Raw genomic sequence first — 23,825 nt, forward strand, 5'->3', positions numbered from 1 at the left:
GTACAGGTGGTGACAGAGCCCCTTGCGGTAAGGCATAGTCCAGCTGAGCCTTCTTCATCAGGCTCGATACCACAACTCACAGATAGATTCTTTGGCAATTTCTGAATAAGAAAAACATATCAATTAATAAATAGCCTCGCACATACTCTTGCAAATATATTTCTATTAAGTCTAGATTTCTACACTAAAGGAGAAGCTGATCATGAATTCTACTAATAAGTATATATGGATTATCTACACTATTAATAGTCCCTTGGATTCTACACTAATAAGAGCATGTGATTAGACTCTACACTAAAGCATATCATCGACTAGATTCCACAAAGCATATCATTGGACTCTACACTAAGCATATCATCGGATTCACTAAGCATATCATCGAATAATTTGCATTTGTAAGTATAACAATAAAGCATATATATATCATCAAATTACTACAGGCAGTACGTATAACATACCATTTCATGCCGATCGACCATGGTACTTGTCAAGCGGGTCACGAATGGCACCCCAACAAAGTCATCACGTGGCGGAATTATGTCCCATAGGTTGCACACCTCCTCCTCGCTCAGCCTCATTCTTCGAGCTATGATGGCTTCATGAAGTGGGTTCTCATCATCTTCATCGAGTGGGTCCTCATTATCTTCATCATCTTTGTCATCTTCATCATCTTCGTCATCTTCCACCAGGTTGAGATAAATGACAGCCAGTTTGGGTCTTTCTGCTCTGAAGGAGAAGCTGATCAACTCACCACCAGTAAGACGCATGTGGGCAAGGAAACGGGCCCATCCATCTCCTCCAATCTGCGACATATTGCGTCCTTTCTTGACCTCCATAGTGTACGGCCCCCCAGGAGCCTCAAATGTCACAGTGTCTCCTGTCAGCTTGTTGAATTTCAACCTCACATTGCATGGGACGATATGTGTAAAAAAAGCAAAATGACACAATGCAGTAATGCCAACACTAAAAATAAAATAGTTGTTACATTTCATCTAATTTCTTACCGCCGCATGACGAAAACTCGGCTGGAAGTAGATGCCGAACAACTTGCCAGTTGCAAGGCTGCTGGCGCACCTTGACTTGCACAGTCGACATAGTGGTGGTGGTGGTGGCGCCATTTTCCTAAAGCAATATTAGCAAAGGATTAACGATTCACTTCACAGGAAAGAAAAACAGTAGCATGTGATATTTTTGGTTCTTCCGCAAGAAGCAATTTTATGGACAAAGCATTTCGATGGCACCTATTGCGGAAAAAACTTTTCACAAATATGTACCAAATAAGGGTACCACCAACCAAGACATTTCATCTCATTTGGCCCCTATTTGCCTAAGATAATTGATTAAAAAAACAAGTGGCAAATTTAACTAAATTGGCACCTACATTTTGCCAAAAAATATCTTATTACTAAAAAACAAAAGCATCTACCTATCCATGTACAATAAAATGGTGCATACTAAATCAACTAAATCAACTAGCCTACTAAATCCACTAGCATACTGAATCAACTAAATCAAAATGTTCTAAATCAACTAAATCAACTAGCCTACTAAATCAACTAGATATTCATAATCTAAACCATGTTCCATACGTACACCGTGTTTATCACACAAAGTATAGTGCCCCGCCCACTAAATCCACTAGCATACTAAATCAACTAAATCAAAATGTTCTAAACCAACTAAATCAACTAGCCTACTAAATCAACTAAATCAAGATGTTCTAAATCAACTAAATCAAAATGTTCTAAATCAACTAAATCAACTAGCCTACTAAATCAAAATGTAGCAGGAAGGAGGGGTTGTGGATGGAGGAGGGAGGAGGGAGTAGGAGGGTCGACTCAAGGAGGGAGAAGAGAGTCGGACGGAGGAGGAAGACGGAGCGAGGAGGGGCCAGCCGGCGGTGAGTGGAGGGAGGACGGAGGAGGAAGGCGGAGCGAGGAGGGACCGGCCAGCGGCGACTAGAGGGAGGACGGAGGAGGAGGCCGGTACCGAGTCCAGCGAGGAGGAGGAGTGGCGGCGGCGCAGATCGGAGGAGGGGCGACGGGGGAGGACCGGCGTGGGGGGTTGAGGGCGAGATTGGGTGAGTGTGAGTGCGTGAGTGGATCGGATAGGCTGGAGAGTGGGGGTGATGGAATGACTTAGCAGTAGCGCGCTACAGCAAAAGGCGCTACTGCTAAACGACCTAGCAGTAGCGCCTTTCACACAGAACGCGCTACTGCTATGTGTCAGCATGTAAAAATAGACATAAAAATACATTGATCATCAATGATCTTTTTGTGTACAATCTGATTTGTCAATAGGAGTCCTCACCAGTTTAGGAACTGGTGAAGACTCATATTGCGGCCACAAATTCTACACATAGAGTTCAATGAAGACCAAGTGGTTGTGAAAGTTTGAGAAGTAACATATTTAAGGTGGTACAAACTCTCTTCACGAAGCGAGGTGGGACTAATTTTTTTAGTAAACTTAGCAATAGCGGTTATTGCGTAAATGCGCTACTGCTATGGTCCCTAGTAGTAGCGCTCTTCATGTTAGCGCACTGCTGCTAGAACTAGCCTCGCGGCGGCGTCGTGGCAATTGTAGCAGTAGCGCGTCTTAGAGCGGGCACGCTACTGATAAATTTATTTCAGCGGTGAGGTTTGTGCGCGCGCTACTGCTAGTTAGCAGCAGCGCCTTATTTTAGAGCACGCTGCTGGTAAGATTTTGTGTATAGGCTTTTCCCTAGTAGTGTAACGAGGGTGAGTTTCAAAGAAAACATTATTATCGGTGGCTATACGAGACATGGATGCAAGGTTTTTATCAGCTTGTGGGACATGAAGAACATCCTTAAGAATGAGATCATGTTTAAGGTTAGGGGAATTAATTGAAGCTTGACCAATGTGGCAAATGTCCATACCTCCTCCACTTGCAGTATGGATCTGATCAGCGCCATGGTACCTCTCGCGAAGAGCAAGTTGCTCTAGTTCATTGGTGACATGATCGGTGGCGCCAGAGTCAATGTACCAGACGCCTTCTCCTGCTTGTTCACGCATGGTAGCACCAACATGGCGAGCGTCAGGGGCAAAATTCTCATCGTAGTGGTGCTAGCAATCCATGACCTCATGTCCGGATTTCTTGCAGAGCTGGCATCGGGGACGAGGATGCGGAGCTATAGGACGGCGACTATTGTTGGAGTTGAAGCCGCCGCCGCTGCTGTTGGAGTTGTTGTAGCCGCCCCCCATTGTTGTAGCCGTAGCCCCCACCAGAGCGAGCGCCGTCGCCCTGAGGAGCACCGCGTCCGCGGCCGCCGCCACGGTTCTGCCCCTGGTGACCGCGACCACGAGCAACAAAGTTGGCCGAGGACTGTCGTAGGTCGCCGCCATGAAGAAGGGTGAGGCACACGTCGAAGCTCAGTAGCTGGCTGTACAGCTCCTGGACGGTGATGGGTTCCACACGAGCAACAAGTGCGGAAACGACCGGATTGTACTCCATGTCCAAGCCAGCGAGGAGCTTGGAGACGATTTCCGGATCGGAGAGGGCCGCAACAGTGCACGCGACTTCATCGGTGAGACTTTTGATCCTGCCAAGATATTCAGCCATGGTCATGTTACCTTTTTTAGGTTAGTGAGCTCGATGTGGGTGTTGATGGCTTGGGCTTGACTCTGGGCGGCAAACATGGCGTGGATGGTGCTCCAGACTTCGGCCGGCGTCTGCAGCGACCTGTGCAAGGATATCGCGGGAGAGAGATCCCATCAGATACCCTTGTAGCTGCTGCTGGTGTGCGTACCAGAGGGATCGGGCATAGTTGAAGATCTGTTCCTCCTTGCCGTCCTTGGTAACGGTGAGGGTGGCCGGCGGTGGCCGGCTCGTCCCGTCGAGGTGGTGTTCCATCTGAGCACCTTTGATCTGAGGTAGCACAATGGCCTTCCATAAGAGGAAGTTTCCCCTCGTGAGCTTCTCCTGTGGTGGCGATCCGAGAGACCCCGCGGTGGTGCTGGATGTGGATGGTGCAAAGGCGGAGGACGAGGTGGTGGTGAGCGTGCCCGAGGTGTCGGACAGCAATGCGGCGGCGGCGGTGGACATGATCTCGGTCGAGGGAGGAGGCTTGATGCGCTTTTCTGGAGGTAGCTAGATGCGATCTTTGATCTATGAGGAAGAGGCTCTGACTACCATGTAAAATAGGTTGGAAAGCGTTAAACCCTTTGTCTCGGGCCGCATTGATATATATATGGCAACAACCTTGGCGTACAAGTTGTCAATCAAGAGATCGAGAGAGAAAGTTGTTACAGGAGATACGAGAGAGAAGAAGAGATAGAGAAGGACTACAAGTTAAACAGGAGACCTATCTCTATACAGTTGTAATTCTAACAGCCGCAACCCGCGCCCTACTGCCGCTCGAAGCGCGACGACGGTGACGGTTGTGCCGCGGACCAGCGTGGCATGGTGTACGAGGTCACTGCCAAGTATGAGTGGTTTATATTTTTTTGGAGTTTTTAGTGAATTCCATCTTGTTTGCATAAAATTTGTTTAATTTGTTCAAACCCGCTTTGAAATGTATGCGGGCACGGTTGGATGGCCAGCTCCCGCATCAGTGTTCGCGGATTGGTCCCCATAGATCTGCGGACGGATGCAGTGTTTGGTTTGAAGATCAACATTGAAGATGCTTTAGATATAATACTGTTACATGCATGAATCATGATAGTACCACACGAAATACACGACATGTCATATCCCACCATCCAAACCCAAGGCTAAACAACACCAGTCGGTTGGATTAGTCATCGTTCCAGTTTGGTTGAGGTCAAAAATTAACTCGTTTTCCTCCTTTGCGTTGAGGTCAAAAAAGGGATTCGTTTTCCTTGGTTGGGTCGTCTTCCACATTCCACTACTTCCCGTCTTCTCCACACCGTCCCTCCTTCCTCGCTTCCTCACTCCCTCCCCTGCTTCTAAAAACCCTCTCCCCTTTCCCTCCTCCTCCTCGTCGCCGTCGGCCGTCGGCCGGCATATCCCGCTGCCATTCGCCGGAGGCCATCGTCGTCCCGCGTCATCGGCCGCCGACGATTAGGTACTCGCATTGGCTCCCCTGCTGCATGCGCTGAGGCAGCACAGAGCCTGCGTTTGACTGAACGGCGTACGTCTTTGGCATGCTGAACCTTGGGGCAAATGGATTCGACCATGGCCACCGGGTTGGGTATCTAGGATCTCCTTTTTCATCGGCTAAGGTTTGGGGGAAGCTTGAGCCACGAGCTGATTTTGGGTTGCTCCGTCACGTGGATTCGTGGACATTGGTACCAATTTCTTCTTTCGTTAGGCTTTCAGCAGGGCTCACATGTACCAAAGCTTCTGTTGGTCTTCTCCTTTGGGGAACATGCCTCTGCAGTGTGAAAGTGGCCTTCTGATGTGCAAACCTTTTCTCTGTTATGGAAAAAGGGGGAATTTTTGTAGCACAAAACAGGGAAAACATTTTTGGAGCAAAAAAATGGGGGAAAATGATATTGTGTTACCTTCTAGCTTGAATATTAAATGCATTCATTCTGTTGCTGTTAAATTAGGGTTTTTATTTCTCTGTTCATTTGGACAGAAACACACATAAGTTGATTCTAGGTTTTGACGGTTTTCTACGATTAATCGGGAAACAACCTTCTTAATTAATGACATAGGGCAAAGCTTTGCATTGCCTCTATTTCCTGAAAAAATATCAAGAGTGAAAACTGACAACTATTCTGTTTTTCAGTTTAGCTTCCTTTCCCTGTCTGTATTCAGATGGAGCAAAATAATAACTATAATCATATTGGTTGGTAGTTGCGTGTAGCATTTATTTTGAAGTTTGTATGATTACGAGTGTAGTGATAAGTTGAAAACAAACATTAATGAGACGAATTTTTCCGCAGACAGTACCAAGCGTGCTCTCGTGCCTATCATGCTGATCATCTCTGGTAAGTACAACTTCTGTTCTTTATGTTTACAACCTTTACCATTCTCTAAAGCACAAATGTAACAAGTGGGCACACACAACTATTTTCCTCTGCTATTTACATGCTGGCTAAATTCTAAAGAATTTTATTTCTATGCATCTACTTATTTGTCATGACTACATAATAGTCTTCCACTGCATGACAAGATATTATACTGGGCCTTCTGATATCAATTAGTAGCGCCCTACCTTAATGATGACGCTTTCTTTCATTCTGTTATTATAGTTTAGGTCCTAGCTTGTTATGTTATGATTGTTCACTTTACTCTTTTCTTTACACAATATGGCAATGCTTCTTGTAAGAGTATTTCACTAATCTATGGCTAGTGAACTTGAAGTCACCTTATTAGAAACTCCGTTGGCAACAATACCGCCTCAACATATACTGCCTAAAAGGATGCTATATTCATGAAAAACAATGTATTTAGGTTAATGGGGCTATTTGCAGTTGTATAGTTGTGTATATAAATTAAACGGTTTTACAGTTGCGAGTAAAAATAGACTCAGCAGACATTTGGAGAGACCAAAACTTGACCTTTTCCTTCTATATCTAGTAAAAAAACAAATAAATTGGCATTGCATCATTAAAGAAATACATGATTAAACAATTAAGAATTTGTAGTACAACTGAATTTGCACAGAAGGTAGAGGAAAATCTGATGTATTAAGCTATCAGGTGTCGTTGTCCTTTTTTTCTCGAAAATGCATCTAAGTGTGCGTCGTTGTGTATTAGAAGAACACCAAAGAAGGCACAGAGTACAAGCAACCGATTGTAGAGCTTTAATTGTCCTTAGTTTGTTTTTTGGCGCATTACCTTGAAACCAATGTTGTAGCCATCTTGTCAGAGGGTTCCTCCCATAAACACGAAGGACAATGTTTCACGGGCAAGTAAACAACTGAGAAACATACAAAGAGAAGATGAAGAGACAGGTTTAAACGGAATCCACAGAAAACCAAGTCATTATTCACTTTTGGTGGTTTGCAGGATTTACCTGGAATCTGGGAAATTGAACCCTGCTGGGAGTGCTCTCTGATCAGTTCAGCACATATTTCTTAGCTTATACTCCCTCTAATACACCTTATATTTGAGACAGAGGGAGTACCATTTAGATGTATGTCATTTAGAGAACAAATAAAACATATTATGAAGTGGATTATCTCTTAGTGTCATCTCTATCAATTAATGTTTGCGTGCTCCTAAATTAGTGGGAGAATTAAAATTAAATTAGAAAATATGAAACTAAGAGGTGGCATCTTGTAAAATGGATAGAATTATCTTGTCATGCTTACTAAGAGATCATCTCTTAGCTAGAGAAGACAAACCTTGTTTCTTCTCATTTCTCTCTTCCAACTTAGCAAGTATCCTAGGTGGCATGGCTAAGATAGCACAAATGCACGCACCCTTATGCAGTAAGAAGCACTTATTGTCCTTCTGTTTTAGAATGTACTCATGAAATTTCTTGATCATAATTTTGTGTTTGTTTGGTGCAGGTTGACAAGTTACTTTCTCTGGTCTACTGCTTGCTCTTTGTTGTCTGGAAGTAGTATATCTCACTCCACACTACCACCATGAATCTCCATAATAATTGTCAGCAACAACAGCTATCGGGCTCAAATTCTGCAAGGCCGCCAACATTTTGGACCATCTGTCCAACCTGTGGCACCAAATTTCAGTACCACCATGCAATTTTGAAGAAAGCTGTCTGCTGCCAGAATTGCTCGAAAGCCTTCATAGCACACGCTTTAACTGAGCAACATGTTCCTTTTGGTCCATATCAACAGTTTTCTGAGTTGTGGATAAGTGCAGGAGTGTTTTCAGAAATTAGATTGCTTCAGAAGTTCGAACCTGGGCAGATATGGGCTCTCTACAGTGACATAGATAAGTTTCCGAATTACTATGTCTTCATAGAGAAAGTTGATCTCGAGAATAATGAAGTACAGGCAAGATGGCTTGAAGCTTTTCCTGATGAAGAGGTGGACCAAAGATTGGTAGTAGATCCAACTGTTGGGTGTGGAACCTATAGGGTTTCCACCACATGTGGTATTATGATTTACACTGACACAAAACCCTTTTCTCATCCTGTACATGCGGCATTCACTGGTAGAAGGAACTCGTATGAAATATATCCTAGGAAATATGAAGTTTGGGCCCTTCTCAGGGGATGGGATATTGGTTGGAGTTCAGATGCTCACAACCAAAAGAACTACAAGTATGAAGTTGTTCAGGTCCTCTCTGATTTCACGACTGGCACTAGCATCACTGTCATGCCACTTGTCAAGATAAAAGTCTTTGTTAGCTTATTTATGCAGGACAAAGAGGCTACCCCATACCTCATACCTTAGGATGACACAATATGGTTCTCGCATTCTCTCCCATACCGTTTGATGGGTGCAGCTCAAAGTGAAGGCATTCCAGAAGGAGGTCTTGAACTTGATCCTGCAACGCTCCCCCTTAACTTGGAAGATGCTTTAGCTTCTGTTGTTCCTGAAAGCAGTTCAGTGAAAGGTCAGGAGTTTGGCACCATATACACTCGATCTGCTGTAGAAGGTACTGATGTTGATGAGGAATCTGGTGGTATTATCCATGCAAAATTTGGATGTCCTGATTCAGAATTCTATGACTTTACAGAAATAAGATTGCTTTGCAAGTTCAAACCTGGGCAGATCTGGGCTCTCTACAATGATATATATTACTTCCCCAATTACTATGCCGTTATAAAGAAAGTCGATGTCAAGAATAATAAGGTAACATTGAGATGGCTCCATGTCTGTCCTCAGGGAATGGAGGAGAAAAGATTGGTCAAAGAAGATCATCCTGTTTGGTGTGGAACCTTTAGGGTTTCCACTGGCAATGATGGTATTAGTACTTGCACCCGTACAACATACTTTTCTCATCCTGTACCTGGTAGACCAACCGGTATAAGAAATGAATATGAAATATTCCCTCGCCTTCGTGATGTCTGGGCTGTTTACAAGGACTGGAGGGCTGGGTGGACTGCACAAGATTTTAAAAATTGTGACTATATATGAGTTCGTGGAGATATTTGACTGTACTGATTCGTCCATACAAGTTCAGCTGTTAATGAAGGTGGATGGTCACAGGACAGTATTTAGAAGGGAGGGAGGTGTGGAAACGATACATAAGTATGATTACTTAAAGTTCTCTCACCAGGTCCCTTGCTTCTGTCTCACAAATGAAAAAGGAGGCAAGCTTCGAGGCTGTTTGGAGCTCGATCCTTTGTCGATGCAGAAGGGGTCTCTTGTCAGTAATTCAAGGTGAGAGATAACCTTGTTCATGGCGAATCTTTGGGAAGCCTCTTTTCACGATGAAATTACAAGGCGAAAGATTCTGTGGAAGTTGGTCACACCGTGTTTCAAACTGCCCGGAGCTCTCCATGTTCCAGTGATGTTATTATGTGCTTGTTTAGTCTTCCTGCAGCCAGTACCTCTATGATCTAGTTAGCAGCCTGGCATTTGTTGCAGTTGCTGTTTTTACTTTTGGTCCGGTTATTGAATTGCCACTCTTCTAAAAGCTCCTCGGCATGCAGTAGGCTCGGGGTGGCGGCGGCATAGTTTTATTTTTCTAAGTTTTTAAATTATGTCTTTAATTTTGTACAAAATGTCAATGAAAACCGCCTGAATTTCGACCAAATTCGTGCATTTTCTTCCAAATCTAGCCGAATTTGTATTTAAAAAAATGACGTCTTGAGGGGGTAACTGGAAACCCGAGCCCCCCGTGTCGAAATTTTTGCTGGATCACCCCAAGCAGGGATATTTCGAGTCCCTTGGCAAACGAGTGGAGATGCTCTCATATCCCACCATCCAAGCCCAAGCCGGTTGGATTAGCCATCGTTCCGTGATGGTTCGGTAAAATGTCGAGTGTGAAGTATACTTTCTTTAGAATCGTGTGAAGTACTTTCGAGCATATCAGAGTAGGAGTCAAAATTAATTCGTTTTCCTTGGTTGGGTCGTCTTCCACATTCCACTACTTCCCGTCTTCTCCACACCGTCCCTCCTTCCTTGCTTCCTCACTCCCTCCCCTGCTTCTTGAAGGAAATATGCCCTAGAGGCAATAATAAAGTTATTATTTATTTCCTTATATCATGATAAATGTTTATTATTCATGCTAGAATTGTATTAACCGGAAACATAATACTTGTGTGAATACATAGACAAACAAAGTGTCACTAGTATGCCTCTACTTGACTAGCTCGTTGATCAAAGATGGTTATGTTTCCTAGCCATTGACATGAGTTGTCATTTGATTAATGGGATCACATCATTAGGAGAATGATGTGATTGACTTGACCCATTCCGTTAGCTTAGCACTCGATCGTTTAGTATGTTGCTATTGCTTTCTTCATGACTTATACATGTTCCTATGACTATGAGATTATGCAACTCCCGTTTACCGGAGGAACACTTTTGTGTGCTACCAAACGTCACAACGTAACTGGGTGATTATAAAGGTGGTCTACAGGTGTCTCCGAAGGTACTTGTTGGGTTGGCGTATTTCAAGATTAGGATTTGTCACTCCGATTGTCGGAGAGGTATATCTGGGCCCTCTCGGTAATGCACATCACTTAAGCCTGGCAAGCATTGCAACTAATGAGTTTGTTGCGAGATGATGTATTACGGAACGAGTAAAGAGACTTGCCGGTAACGAGATTGAACTAGGTATTAAGATACCGACGATCGAATCTCGGGCAAGTAACATACCGATGACAAAGGGAACAACGGTTGTTATGCGGTCTGACCGAGAAAGATCTTCGTAGAATATGTGGGAGCCAATATGAGCATCCAGGTTCCGCTATTGGTTATTGACCGGAGACGTGTCTCGGTCATGTCTACATAGTTCTCGAACCCGTAGGGTCCGCACGCTTAACGTTTCGATGACAGTTATATTATGAGTTTATATGTTTTGATGTACAGAAGGTTGTTCGGAGTCCCGGATGTGATCACGGACATGACGAGGAGTCTCGAAATGGTCGAGACATAAAGATTGATATATTGGAAGCCTATGTTTGGATATCGGAAGTGTTCCGGGTGAAATCGGGATTTTACCGGAGTACCGGGAGGTTACCGGAACCCCCCGGCAACATAATGGGCCTTAGTGGGCCTAGGTGGAAGAGAGGAGAGGCGGCTAGGGCTGGGCCGCGCGCCCCTCCCCCTAGTCCGAATAGGACAAGGAGAAGGGGGCGGCGCCCCCCTTCCTTCTTCTCCCTCTCCTCTTTCCCCCCTCCCAAGTCCTAATCCAACTAGGAAAAGGGGGGAGTCCTACTCCCGGTGGGAGTAGGACTCCTCCTGGCGCGCCCCAAGGCTGGCCGCACCTCTCCCCCTTTGATCCTTTATATACGGGGGCAGGGGGCACCCCATAGACACAACAATTGATCATTGATCTCTTAGCCGTGTGCGGTGCCCCCTCCACCATATTACACCTCGATAATATCGTAGCGGTGCTTAGGCGAAGCCCTGCGTCGGTAGAACATCATCATCGTCACCACGCCGTCGTGCTGACGAAACTCTCCCTCAACACTCGGCTGGATCGGAGTTCGAGGGACGTCATCGAGCTGAACGTGTGCTGAACTCGGAGGTGCCGTGCGTTCGGTACTTGATCGGTCGGATCGTGAAGACGTACGACTACATCAACCGCGTTGTGTTAACGCTTCCGCTTTCGGTCTACGAGGGTACGTGGACAACACTCTCCCCTCTCGTTGCTATGCATCACCATGATCTTGCGTGTGCGTAGGAATTTTTTTGAAATTACTACGTTCCCCAACAGTGGCATCCGAGCCTGGTTTTATGCGTAGATGTCATATGCACGAGTAGAACACAAGTGAGTTGTGGGCGATATAAGTCATACTGCTTACCAGCATGTCATACTTTGGTTCGGCGGTATTGTTGGATGAAGCGGCCCGGACCGACATTACGCGTACGCTTACGCGAGACTGGTTCTTCCGACGTGCTTTGCACAGAGGTGGCTGGCGGGTGTCAGTTTCTCCAACTTTAGTTGAACCGAGTGTGGCTACGCCCGGTCCTTGCGAAGGTTAAAACAGCACCAACTTGACAAACTATCGTTGTGGTTTTGATGCGTAGGTAAGAACGGTTCTTGCTAAGCCCGTAGCAGCCACGTAAAACTTGCAACAACAAAGTAGAGGACGTCTAACTTGTTTTTGCAGGGCATGTTGTGATGTGATATGGTCAAGACATGATGCTAAATTTTATTGTATGAGATGATCATGTTTTGTAACCGAGTTATCGGCAACTGGCAGGAGCCATATGGTTGTCGCTTTATTGTATGCAATGCAATCGCCATGTAATTGTTTTACTTTATCACTAAGCGGTAGCGATAGTCGTAGAAGCAATAGTTGGCGAGACGACAACGATGCTACGATGGAGATCAAGGTGTCGCGCCGGTGACGATGGGGATCATGACGGTGCTTCGGAGATGGAGATCACAAGCACAAGATGATGATGGCCATATCATATCACTTATATTGATTGCATGTGATGTTTATCTTTTTATGCATCTTATCTTGCTTTGATTGACGGTAGCATTATAAGATGATCCCTCACTAAATTATCAAAGTATAAGTGTTCTCCCTGAGTATGCACCGTTGCGAAAGTTCTTCGTGCTGAGACACCACGTGATGATCGGGTGTGATAGGCTCTACGTTCAAATACAACGGGTGCAAAACAGTTGCACACGCGGAATACTCAGGTTAAACTTGACGAGCCTAGCATATAACAGATATGGCCTCGGAACACGGAGACCGAAAGGTCGAGCGTGAATCATATAGTAGATATGATCAACATAGTGATGTTCACCGTTGAAACTACTCCATCTCACGTGATGATCGGACATGGTTTAGTTGATATGGATCACGTGATCACTTAGAGGATTAGAGGGATGTCTATCTAAGTGGGAGTTCTTAAGTAATATGATTAATTGAACTTGAATTTATCATGAACTTAGTACCTGATAGTATCTTGCTTGTCTATGTTAATTGTAGATAGATGGCCCGTGCTGTTGTTCCGTTGAATTTTAATGCGTTCCTTGAGAAAGCAAAGTTGAAAGATGATGGTAGCAATTACACGGACTGGGTCCGTAACTTGAGGATTATCCTCATTGCTGCACAGAAGAATTACGTCCTGGAAGCACCGCTGGGTGCCAGGCCTGCTGCAGGAGCAACACCAGATGTTATGAACGTCTGGCAGAGCAAAGCTGATGACTACTCGATAGTTCAGTGTGCCATGCTTTACGGCTTAGAACCGGGTCTTCAACGACGTTTTGAACGTCATGGAGCATATGAGATGTTCCAGGAGTTGAAGTTAATATTTCAAGCAAATGCCCGGATTGAGAGATATGAAGTCTCCAATAAGTTCTACAGCTGCAAGATGGAAGAGAATAGTTCTGTCAGTGAGCATATACTCAAAATGTCTGGGTATAACAATCACTTGATTCAACTGGGAGTTAATCTTCCGGTTCATAGCGTCATTGACAGAATTCTTCAATCACTGCCACCAAGCTACAAGAGCTTCGTGATGAACTATAACATGCAAGGGATGGATAAGACGATTCCCGAGCTCTTCGCAATGCTAAAGGCTGCGGAGGTAGAAATCAAAAAGGAGCATCAAGTGTTGATGGTCAATAAGACCACTAGTTTCAAGAAAAAGGGCAAAGGGAAGAAGAAGGGGAACTTCAAGAAAAACAGCAAGCAAGTTGTTGTTCAGGAGAAGAAACCCAAGTCTGGACCTAAGCCTGAGACTGAGTGCTTCTACTGCAAGCAGACTGGTCACTGGAAGCGGAACTGCCCCAAGTATTTGGCGGATAAGAAGGATGGCAAGGTGAACAAAGGTATATGTGATATACATGTTATTGATGTGTACCTTACTAATGCTCGCAGTAGCACCTGGGTATTTGATACTGGTTCTGTTGCTAATATTTGCAACTCGAAACAGGGGCTACGGATTAAGCGAAGATTGGCTAAGGACGAGGTGACGATGCGCGTGGGAAATGGTTCCAAAGTCGATGTGATCGCGGTCGGCACGCTACCTCTACATCTACCTTCGGGATTAGTTTTAGACCTAAATAATTGTTATTTGGTGCCAGCGTTAAGCATGAACATTATATCTGGATCTTGTTTGATGCGAGACGGTTATTCATTTAAATCAGAGAATAATGGTTGTTCTATTTATATGAGTAATATCTTTTATGGTCATGCACCCTTGAAGAGTGGTCTATTTTTGTTGAATCTCGATAGTAGTGATACACATATTCATAATATTGAAGCCAAAAGATGCAGAGTTGATAATGATAGTGCAACTTATTTGTGGCACTGCCGTTTAGGTCATATCGGTGTAAAGCGCATGAAGAAACTCCATACTGATGGACTTTTGGAACCACTTGATTATGAATCACTTGGTACTTGCGAACCGTGCCTCATGGGCAAGATGACTAAAACACCGTTCTCCGGAACTATGGAGAGAGCAACAGATTTGTTGGAAATCATACATACAGATGTATGTGGTCCGATGAATATTGAGGCTCGTGGCGGATATCGTTATTTTCTCACCTTCACAGATGATTTGAGCAGATATGGGTATATCTACTTAATGAAACATAAGTCTGAAACATTTGAAAAGTTCAAAGAATTTCAGAGTGAAGTTGAAAATCATCGTAACAAGAAAATAAAATTTCTACGATCTGATCGTGGAGGAGAATATTTGAGTTATGAGTTTGGTCTTCATTTGAAACAATGCGGAATAGTTTCGCAACTCACGCCACCCGGAACACCACAGCGTAATGGTGTGTCCGAACGTCGTAATCGTACTTTACTAGATATGGTGCGATCTATGATGTCTCTTACTGATTTACCGCTATCGTTTTGGGGTTATGCTTTAGAGACGGCTGCATTCACGTTAAATAGGGCACCATCAAAATCCGTTGAGACGACGCCTTATGAACTGTGGTTTGGCAAGAAACCAAAGTTGTCGTTTCTTAAAGTTTGGGGCTGCGATGCTTATGTGAAAAAACTTCAACCTGATAAGCTCGAACCCAAATCGGAGAAATGTGTCTTCATAGGATACCCAAAGGAGACTGTTGGGTACACCTTCTATCACAGATCCGAAGGCAAAACTTTTGTTGCTAAATTCGGAATTTTTCTGGAGAAGGAGTTTCTCTCGAAAGAAGTGAGTGGGAGGAAAGTAGAACTTGATGAGGTAACTGTACCTGCTCCCTTATTGGAAAGTAGTTCATCACAGAAACCGGTTTCTGCGACACCTACACCAATTAGTGAGGAAGTTAATGATGATGATCATGAAACTTCAGATCAAGTTATTACTGAACCTCGTAGGTCAACCAGAGTAAGATCCGCACCAGAGTGGTACGGTAATCCTGTTCTGGAGGTTATGTTACTAGACCATGACGAACCTACGAACTATGAAGAAGCGATGGTGAGCCCAGATTCCGCAAAATGGCTTGAGGCCATGAAATCCGAGATGGGATCCATGTATGAGAACAAAGTATGGACTTTGGTTGACTTGCCCGATGATCGGCAAGCCATTGAAAATAAATGGATCTTCAAGAAGAAGACTGACGCTGACGGTAATGTTACTGTCTATAAAGCTCGACTTGTTGCGAAAGGTTTTCGACAAGTTCAAGGGATTGACTACGATGAGACCTTCTCACCCGTAGCGATGCTTAAGTCTGTCCGAATCATGTTAGCAATTGCCGCATTTTATGATTATGAAATTTGGCAAATGGATGTCAAAACTGCATTCCTGAATGGATTTCTGGAAGAAGAATTGTATATGATGCAACCGGAAGGTTTTGTCGATCCAAAGGGAGCTAACAAAGTGTGCAAGCTCCAGCGATCCATTTATGGACTGGTGCAAGCCTCTCGGAGTTGGAATAAACGCTTTGATAGTGTGATCAAAGCATTTGGTTTTGTACAGACTTTTGGAGAAGCCTGTATTTACAAGAAAGTGAGTGGGAGCTCTGTAGCATTTCTGATATTATATGTGGATGACATATTGCTGATTGGAAATGATATAGAATTTCTGGATAGCATAAAGGGATACTTGAATAAGAGTTTTTCAATGAAAGACCTCGGTGAAGCTGCGTATATATTGGGCATCAAGATCTATAGAGATAGATCAAGACGCTTAATTGGACTTTCACAAAGCACATACCTTGACAAAGTTTTGAAGAAGTTCAAAATGGATCAAGCAAAGAAAGGGTTCTTGCCTGTGTTACAAGGTGTGAAGTTGAGTAAGACTCAATGCCCGACCACTGCAGAAGATAGAGAGAAGATGAAAGATGTTCCCTATGCTTCAGCCATAGGCTCTATCATGTATGCAATGCTGTGTACCAGACCTGATGTATGCCTTGCTATAAGTCTAGCAGGAAGGTACCAAAGTAATCCAGGAGTGGATCACTGGACAGCGGTCAAGAACATCCTGAAATACCTGAAAAGGACTAAGGATATGTTTCTCGTTTATGGAGGTGACAAAGAGCTCATCGTAAATGGTTACGTCGATGCAAGCTTTGACACTGATCCGGACGATTCTAAATCGCAAACCGGATACGTGTTTACATTGAACGGTGGAGCTGTCAGTTGGTGCAGTTCTAAACAAAGCGTCGTGGCGGGATCTACGTGTGAAGCGGAGTACATAGCTGCTTCGGAAGCAGCAAAAGAGTCTGGAAGGAGTTCATATCCGATCTAGGTGTCATACCTAGTGCATCGGGTCCAATGAAAATCTTTTGTGACAATACTGGTGCAATTGCCTTAGCAAAGGAATCCAGATTTCACAAGAGAACCAAGCACATCAAAAGACGCTTCAATTCCATCCGGGATTTAGTCCAGGTGGGAGACATAGAAATTTGCAAGATACATACGGATCTGAATGTTGCAGACCCGTTGACTAAGCCTCTTCCACGAGCAAAACATGATCAGCACCAAGGCTCCATGGGTGTAAGAATCATTACTGTGTAATCTAGATTATTGACTCTAGTGCAAGTGGGAGACTGAAGGAAATATGCCCTAGAGGCAATAATAAAGTTATTATTTATTTCCTTATATCATGATAAATGTTTATTATTCATGCTAGAATTGTATTAACCGGAAACATAATACTTGTGTGAATACATAGACAAACAAAGTGTCACTAGTATGCCTCTACTTGACTAGCTCGTTGATCAAAGATGGTTATGTTTCCTAGCCATTGACATGAGTTGTCATTTGATTAACGGGATCACATCATTAGGAGAATGATGTGATTGACTTGACCCATTCCGTTAGCTTAGCACTCGATCGTTTAGTATGTTGCTATTGCTTTCTTCATGACTTATACATGTTCCTATGACTATGAGATTATGCAACTCCCGTTTACCGGAGGAACACTTTGTGTGCTACCAAACGTCACAACGTAACTGGGTGATTATAAAGGTGCTCTACAGGTGTCTCCGAAGGTACTTGTTGGGTTGGCGTATTTCGAGATTAGGATTTGTCACTCCGATTGTCGGAGAGGTATCTCTGGGCCCTCTCGGTAATGCACATCACTTAAGCCTTGCAAGCATTGCAACTAATGAGTTTGTTGCGAGATGATGTATTACGGAACGAGTAAAGAGACTTGCCGGTAACGAGATTGAACTAGGTATTGAGATACCGACGATCGAATCTCGGGCAAGTAACATACCGATGACAAAGGGAACAACGTATGTTGTTATGCGGTCTGACCGATAAAGATCTTCGTAGAATATGTGGGAGCCAATATGAGCATCCAGGTTCCGCTATTGGTTATTGACCGGAGACGTGTCTCGGTCATGTCTACATAGTTCTCGAACCCGTAGGGTCCGCACGCTTAACGTTTCGATGACAGTTATATTATGAGTTTATATGTTTTGATGTACCGAAGGTTGTTCGGAGTCCCGGATGTGATCACGGACATGACGAGGAGTCTCGAAATGGTCGAGACATAAAGATTGATATATTGGAAGCCTATGTTTGGATATCGGAAGTGTTCCGGGTGAAATCGGGATTTTACCGGAGTACCGGGAGGTTACCGGAACTCCCCGGCAACATAATGGGCCTTAGTGGGCCTAGGTGGAAGAGAGGAGAGGCGGCTAGGGCTGGGCCGCGCGCCCCTCCCCCCTAGTCCGAATAGGACAAGGAGAAGGGGGCGGCGCCCCCCTTCCTTCTTCTCCCTCTCCTCTTTCCCCCCTCCCAAGTCCTAATCCAACTAGGAAAAGGGGGGAGTCCTACTCCCGGTGGGAGTAGGACTCCTCCTGGCGCGCCCCAAGGCTGGCCGCACCTCTCCCCCTTGATCCTTTATATACGGGGGCAGGGGGGTACCCCAGAGACACAACGATTGATCATTGATCTCTTAGCCGTGTGCGGTGCCCCCCTCCACCATATTACACCTCGATAATATCGTAGCGGTGCTTAGGCGAAGCCCTGCGTCGGTAGAACATCATCATCGTCACCACGCCGTCGTGTTGACGAAACTCTCCCTCAACACTCGGCTGGATTGGAGTTTGAGGGACGTCATCGAGCTGAACGTGTGCTGAACTCGGAGGTGCCGTGCGTTCGGTACTTGATCGGTCGGATCGTGAAGACGTACGACTACATCAACCGTGTTGTGTTAATGCTTCCGCTTTCGGTCTACGAGGGTACGTGGACAACACTCTCCCCTCTCGTTGCTATGCATCACCATGATCTTGCGTGTGCATAGGAATTTTTTTGAAATTACTACGTTCCCCAACACTTCTAAAAACCCTCTCCCCTTTCCCTCCTCCTCCTCGTCGCCGTCGGCCGTCGGCCGTCGGCCGGCATATCCCGCTGCCATTCGCCGGAGGCCCTCGTCGTCCCGCGTCATCGGCCGCCGATGATTAGGTACTCGCATTGTCTCCCCTGCTGCATGCGCTGAGGCAGCAAAGAGCCTGCGTTTGACTGAACGGCGTACGTCTTTGGCATGCTGAACCTTGGGGCAAATCTGGATTCGACCATGGCCACCGGGTAGGGTATCTAGGATCTCCTTTTTCACCGGCTAGGGTTTGGGGGAAGCTTGAGCCACGAGCTGATTTTGGGTTGCTCCGTCACGCGGATTCGTGGACATTGGTACCAATTTCTTCTTTCGTTAGGCTTTCAGCTGGGCTCACATGTACCAAAGCTTCTGTTGGTCTTCTCCTTTGGGGAACATGCCTCTGCAGTGTGAAAGTGGCCTTCTGATGTGCAAACCTTTTCTCTGTTATGGAAAAAGGGGGAATTTTTGTAGCACAAAACAGGGAAAACATTTTTGGAGCAAAAAAATGGGGGAAAATGATATTGTGTTACCTTCTAGCTTGAATATTAAATGCATTCATTCTGTTGCTGTTAAATTAGGGTTTTTATTTCTCTGTTCATTTGGCCAGAAACACACATAAGTTGATTCTAGGTTTTGACGGTTTTCTACGATTAATCGGGAAACAACCTTCTTAATTAATGACACAGGGCAAAGCTTTGCATTGCCTCTATTTCCTGAAAAAATACCAAGAGTGAAAACTGACAACTATTCTGTTTTTCAGTTTAGCTTCCTTTCCCTGTCTGTATTCAGATGGAGCAAAATAATAACTATAATCATATTGGTTGGTAGTTGCGTGTAGCATTTATTTTGAAGTTTGTATGATTACGAGTGTAGTGATAAGTTGAAAACAAACATTAATGAGACGAATTTTTCCGCAGACAGTACCAAGCGTGCTCTCGTGCCTATCATGCTGATCATCTCTGGTAAGTACAACTTCTGTTCTTTATGTTTACAACCTTTACCATTCTCTAAAGCACAAATGTAACAAGTGGGCACACACAACTATTTTCCTCTGCTATTTACATGCTGGCTAAGTTCTAAAGAATTTTATTTCTATGCATCTACTTATTTGTCATGACTACATAATAGTCTTCCACTGCATGACAAGATATTATACTGGGCCTTCTGATATCAATTAGTAGCGCCCTACCTTAATGATGACGCTTTCTTTCATTCTGTTATTATAGTTTAGGTCCTAGCTTGTTATGTTATGATTGCTCACTTTACTCTTTTCTTTACACAATATGGCAATGCTTATTGTAAGAGTATTTCACTAATCTATGGCTAGTGAACTTGAAGTCACCTTATTAGAAACTCCGTTGGCAACAACACCGCCTCAACATATACTGCCTAAAAGGATGCTATATTCGTGAAAAACAATGTATTTAGGTTAATTGGACTATTTGCAGTTGTATAGTTGTGTATACAAATTAAACGGTTTTACAGTTGCGAGTAGAAATAGACTCAGCAGACAATTGGAGAGACCAAAACTTGACCTTTTCCTTCTATATCTATTAAAAAACAAATAAATTGGCATTGCATCATTAAAGAAATACATGATTAAACAATTAAGAATTTGTAGTACAACTGAATTTGCACAGAAGGTAGAGGAAAATCTGATGTATTAAGCTATCAGGTGTCGTTGTCCTTTTTTTTCTCGAAAATGCATCTAAGTGTGCGTCGTTGTGTATTAGAAGAACACCAAAGAAGGCACAGAGTACAAGCAACCGATTGTAGAGCTTTAATTGTCCTTAGTTTGTTTTTTGGCGCATTACCTTGAAACCAATGTTGTAGCCATCCTGTCAGAGGGTTCCTCCCATAAACACGAAGGACAATGTTTCACGGGCAAGTAAACAACCGAGAAACATACAAAGAGAAGATGAAGAGACAGGTTTAAACGGAATCCACAGAAAACCAAGTCATTATTCACTTTTGGTGGTTTGTAGGATTTACCTGGAATCTGGGAAATTGAACCCTGCTGGGAGTGCTCTCTGATCAGTTCAGCACATATTTCTTAGCTTATACTCCCTCTAAGACACCTTATATTTGAGACAGAGGGAGTACCATTTAGATGTATGTCATTTAGAGAACAAATAAAACATATTATGAAGTGGATTATCTCTTAGTGTCATCTCTATCAATTAATGTTTGCGTGCTCCTAAATTAGTGGGAGAATTAAAATTAAATTAGAAAATATGAAACTAAGAGGTGGCATCTTGTAAAATGGATAGAATTGTCTTATCCTGCTTACTAAGAGATCATCTCTTAGCTAGAGAAGACAAACCTTGTTTCTTCTCATTTCTCTCTTCCAACTTAGCAAGTATCCTAGGTGGCATGGCTAAGATAGCACAAATGCACGCACCCTTATGCAGTAAGAAGCACTTATTGTCCTTCTGTTTTAGAATGTACTCATGAAATTTCTTGATCATAATTTTGTGTTTGTTTGGTGCAGGTTGACAAGTTACTTTCTCTGGTCTACTGCTTGCTCTTTGTTGTCTGGAAGTAGTATATCTCACTCCACACTACCACCATGAATCTCCATAATAATTGTCAGCAACAACAGCTATCGGGCTCAAATTCTGCAAGGCCGCCAACATTTTGGACCATCTGTCCAACCTGTGGCACCAAATTTCAGTACCACCATGCAATTTTGAAGAAAGCTGTCTGCTGCCAGAATTGCTCGAAAGCCTTCATAGCACACGCTTTAACTGAGCAACATGTTCCTTTTGGTCCATATCAACAGTTTGCTGAGCTGTGGATAAGTGCAGGAGTGTATTCAGAAATTAGATTGCTTCGGAAGTTCGAACCTGGGCAGATATGGGCTCTCTACAGTGACATAGATAAGTTTCCGAATTACTATGTCTTCATAGAGAAAGTTGATCTCGAGAATAATGAAGTACAGGCAAGATGGCTTGAAGCTTTTCCTGATGAAGAGGTGGACCAAAGATTGGTAGTAGATCCAACTGTTGGGTGTGGAACCTATAGGGTTTCCACCACATGTGGTATTATGATTTACACTGACACAAAACCCTTTTCTCATCCTGTACATGCGGCATTCATTGGTAGAAGGAACTCCTATGAAATATATCCTAGGAAAGATGAAGTTTGGGCCCTTCTCAGGGGATGGGATATTGGTTGGAGTTCAGATGCTCACAACCAAAAGAACTACAACTATGAAGTTGTTCAGGTCCTCTCTGATTTCACGACTGGCACTAGCATCACTGTCATGCCACTTGTCAAGATAAAAGTCTTTGTTAGCTTATTTATGCAGGACAAAGAGGCTACCGCATACCTCATACCTCAGGATGACCCAATATGGTTCTCGCATTCTCTCCCATACCGTTTCATGGGTGCAGCTGAAAGTGAAGGCATTCCAGAAGGAGCTCTTGAACTTGATCCTGCAGCGCTCCCCCTTAACTTGGAAGATGCTTTAGCTTCTGTTGTTCCTGAAAGAAGTTCAGGGAAAGGTCAGGAGTTTGGCATCGTATACACTCGATCTGCTGTAGAAGGTACTGATGTTGATGAGGAATCTGGTGATATTATCCAGGCAAAATTTGTATGTCCTGATTCAGAATTCTATGACTTTACAGAAATAAGATTGCTTTGCAAGTTCAAACCTGGGCAGATCTGGGCTCTCTACAATGATATATATTACTTCCCCAATTACTATGCCATTATAAAGAAAGTCGATGTCAAGAATAATAAAGTAACATTGAGATGGCTCCTTGTCTGTCCTGAGGGAATGGAGGAGAAAAGATTGGTCAAAGAAGATCATCCTGTTGGGTGTGGAACCTTTAGGGTTTCCACTGGCAATGATGGTATTAGTACTTGCACCCGTACAGCATACTTTTCTCATCCTGTACCTGGTATACCAACTGGTATAAGAAATGAATATGAAATATTCCCTCGCCTTCGTGATGTCTGGGCTGTTTACAAGGACTGGAGGGCTGGGTGGACTGCACAAGATTTTAAAAATTGTGACTATATATGAGTTCGTGGAGATATTTGACTGTACTGATTCGCCCATACAAGTTCAGCTGTTAATGAAGGTGGATGGTCACAGGACAGTATTTAGAAGGGAGGGAGCTGTGGAAACGATACATAAGTATGATTACTTAAAGTTCTCTCACCAGGTCCCTTGCTTCTGTCTCACAAATGAAAAAGGAGGCAAGCTTCGAGGCTGTTTGGAGCTCGATCCTTTGTCGATGCAGAAGGGGTCTCTTGTCAGTAATTCAAGGTGAGAGATAACCTTGTTCATGGCGAATCTTTGGGAAGCCTCTTTTCACGATGAAATTACAAGGCGAAAGATTCTGTGGAAGTTGGTCACACCGTGTTTCAAACTGCCCGGAGCTCTCCATGTTATTATGTGCTTGTTTAGTCTTCCTGCAGCCGGTACCTCTATGATCTAGTTAGAAGCCTGGCATTTGTTGCAGTTGCTGTTTTTACTTTTGGTCCAGTTATTGAACTGCCACTCTTCCTTCGCTCGCAGTTTAACTAAAATCCGCAGTGGTATTATTTAACTGTGATGGGTTCTGGATGTGAGCTCCAAAAATCTCTGTCAATTGAATTCCAGCTAGAGCTTTGTGCTAAATCTACATTTTATAGTAGTGTTCATCACCATTTTTGTGTGGCTCATTGTACATGATGGAATAGCACCCTGCACCCAATCAAACCATGTTTTTTTTTTTCAAGTTCTTAAAAAAAGTTTGGGGGGCAGCGTTCATGAAATTACTTGGTAGAATCTAGGCAACACTGGTACACCTGAGTACGATAAACCTGGTGCGGAAAAATATTATGCGTCAGTTCATGGCGTATTTTTCACTCTTTCGTTTTTTCTAGCAGAGAAGGTGTATGCTGTTGTGGAGCAGCATAGTGAAGTAATAAGCCTGCAAATGTTGAATTCCCAGGAGTGTGATTGCTTGTGCACACCACCTGCCTGTTGCTTTGGTATTTAAAACTTCTTCTAATTCTCTAGGTTACCCGTTTGTTTACGGAGTCCAAAACTCCTTGCGAAAGAGCCAGGTCA

General features: G+C 43.9%; 2 pseudogenes; both read left to right on the plus strand.

Moving 5' to 3' along the window:
* Positions 1 to 3,898: 3,898 nt before the first annotated feature.
* On the plus strand, positions 3,899 to 21,305 carry LOC123055590 (uncharacterized; annotated as a pseudogene).
* Positions 21,306 to 21,329: 24 nt separating this feature from the next.
* On the plus strand, positions 21,330 to 23,040 carry LOC123055591 (uncharacterized; annotated as a pseudogene).
* The last annotated feature ends 785 nt before the right edge of the window (positions 23,041 to 23,825 follow it).

The sequence above is a fragment of the Triticum aestivum genome, chromosome 2D (assembly GCF_018294505.1).
Source record: "Triticum aestivum cultivar Chinese Spring chromosome 2D, IWGSC CS RefSeq v2.1, whole genome shotgun sequence".
NCBI lineage: Eukaryota > Viridiplantae > Streptophyta > Magnoliopsida > Poales > Poaceae > Triticum > Triticum aestivum.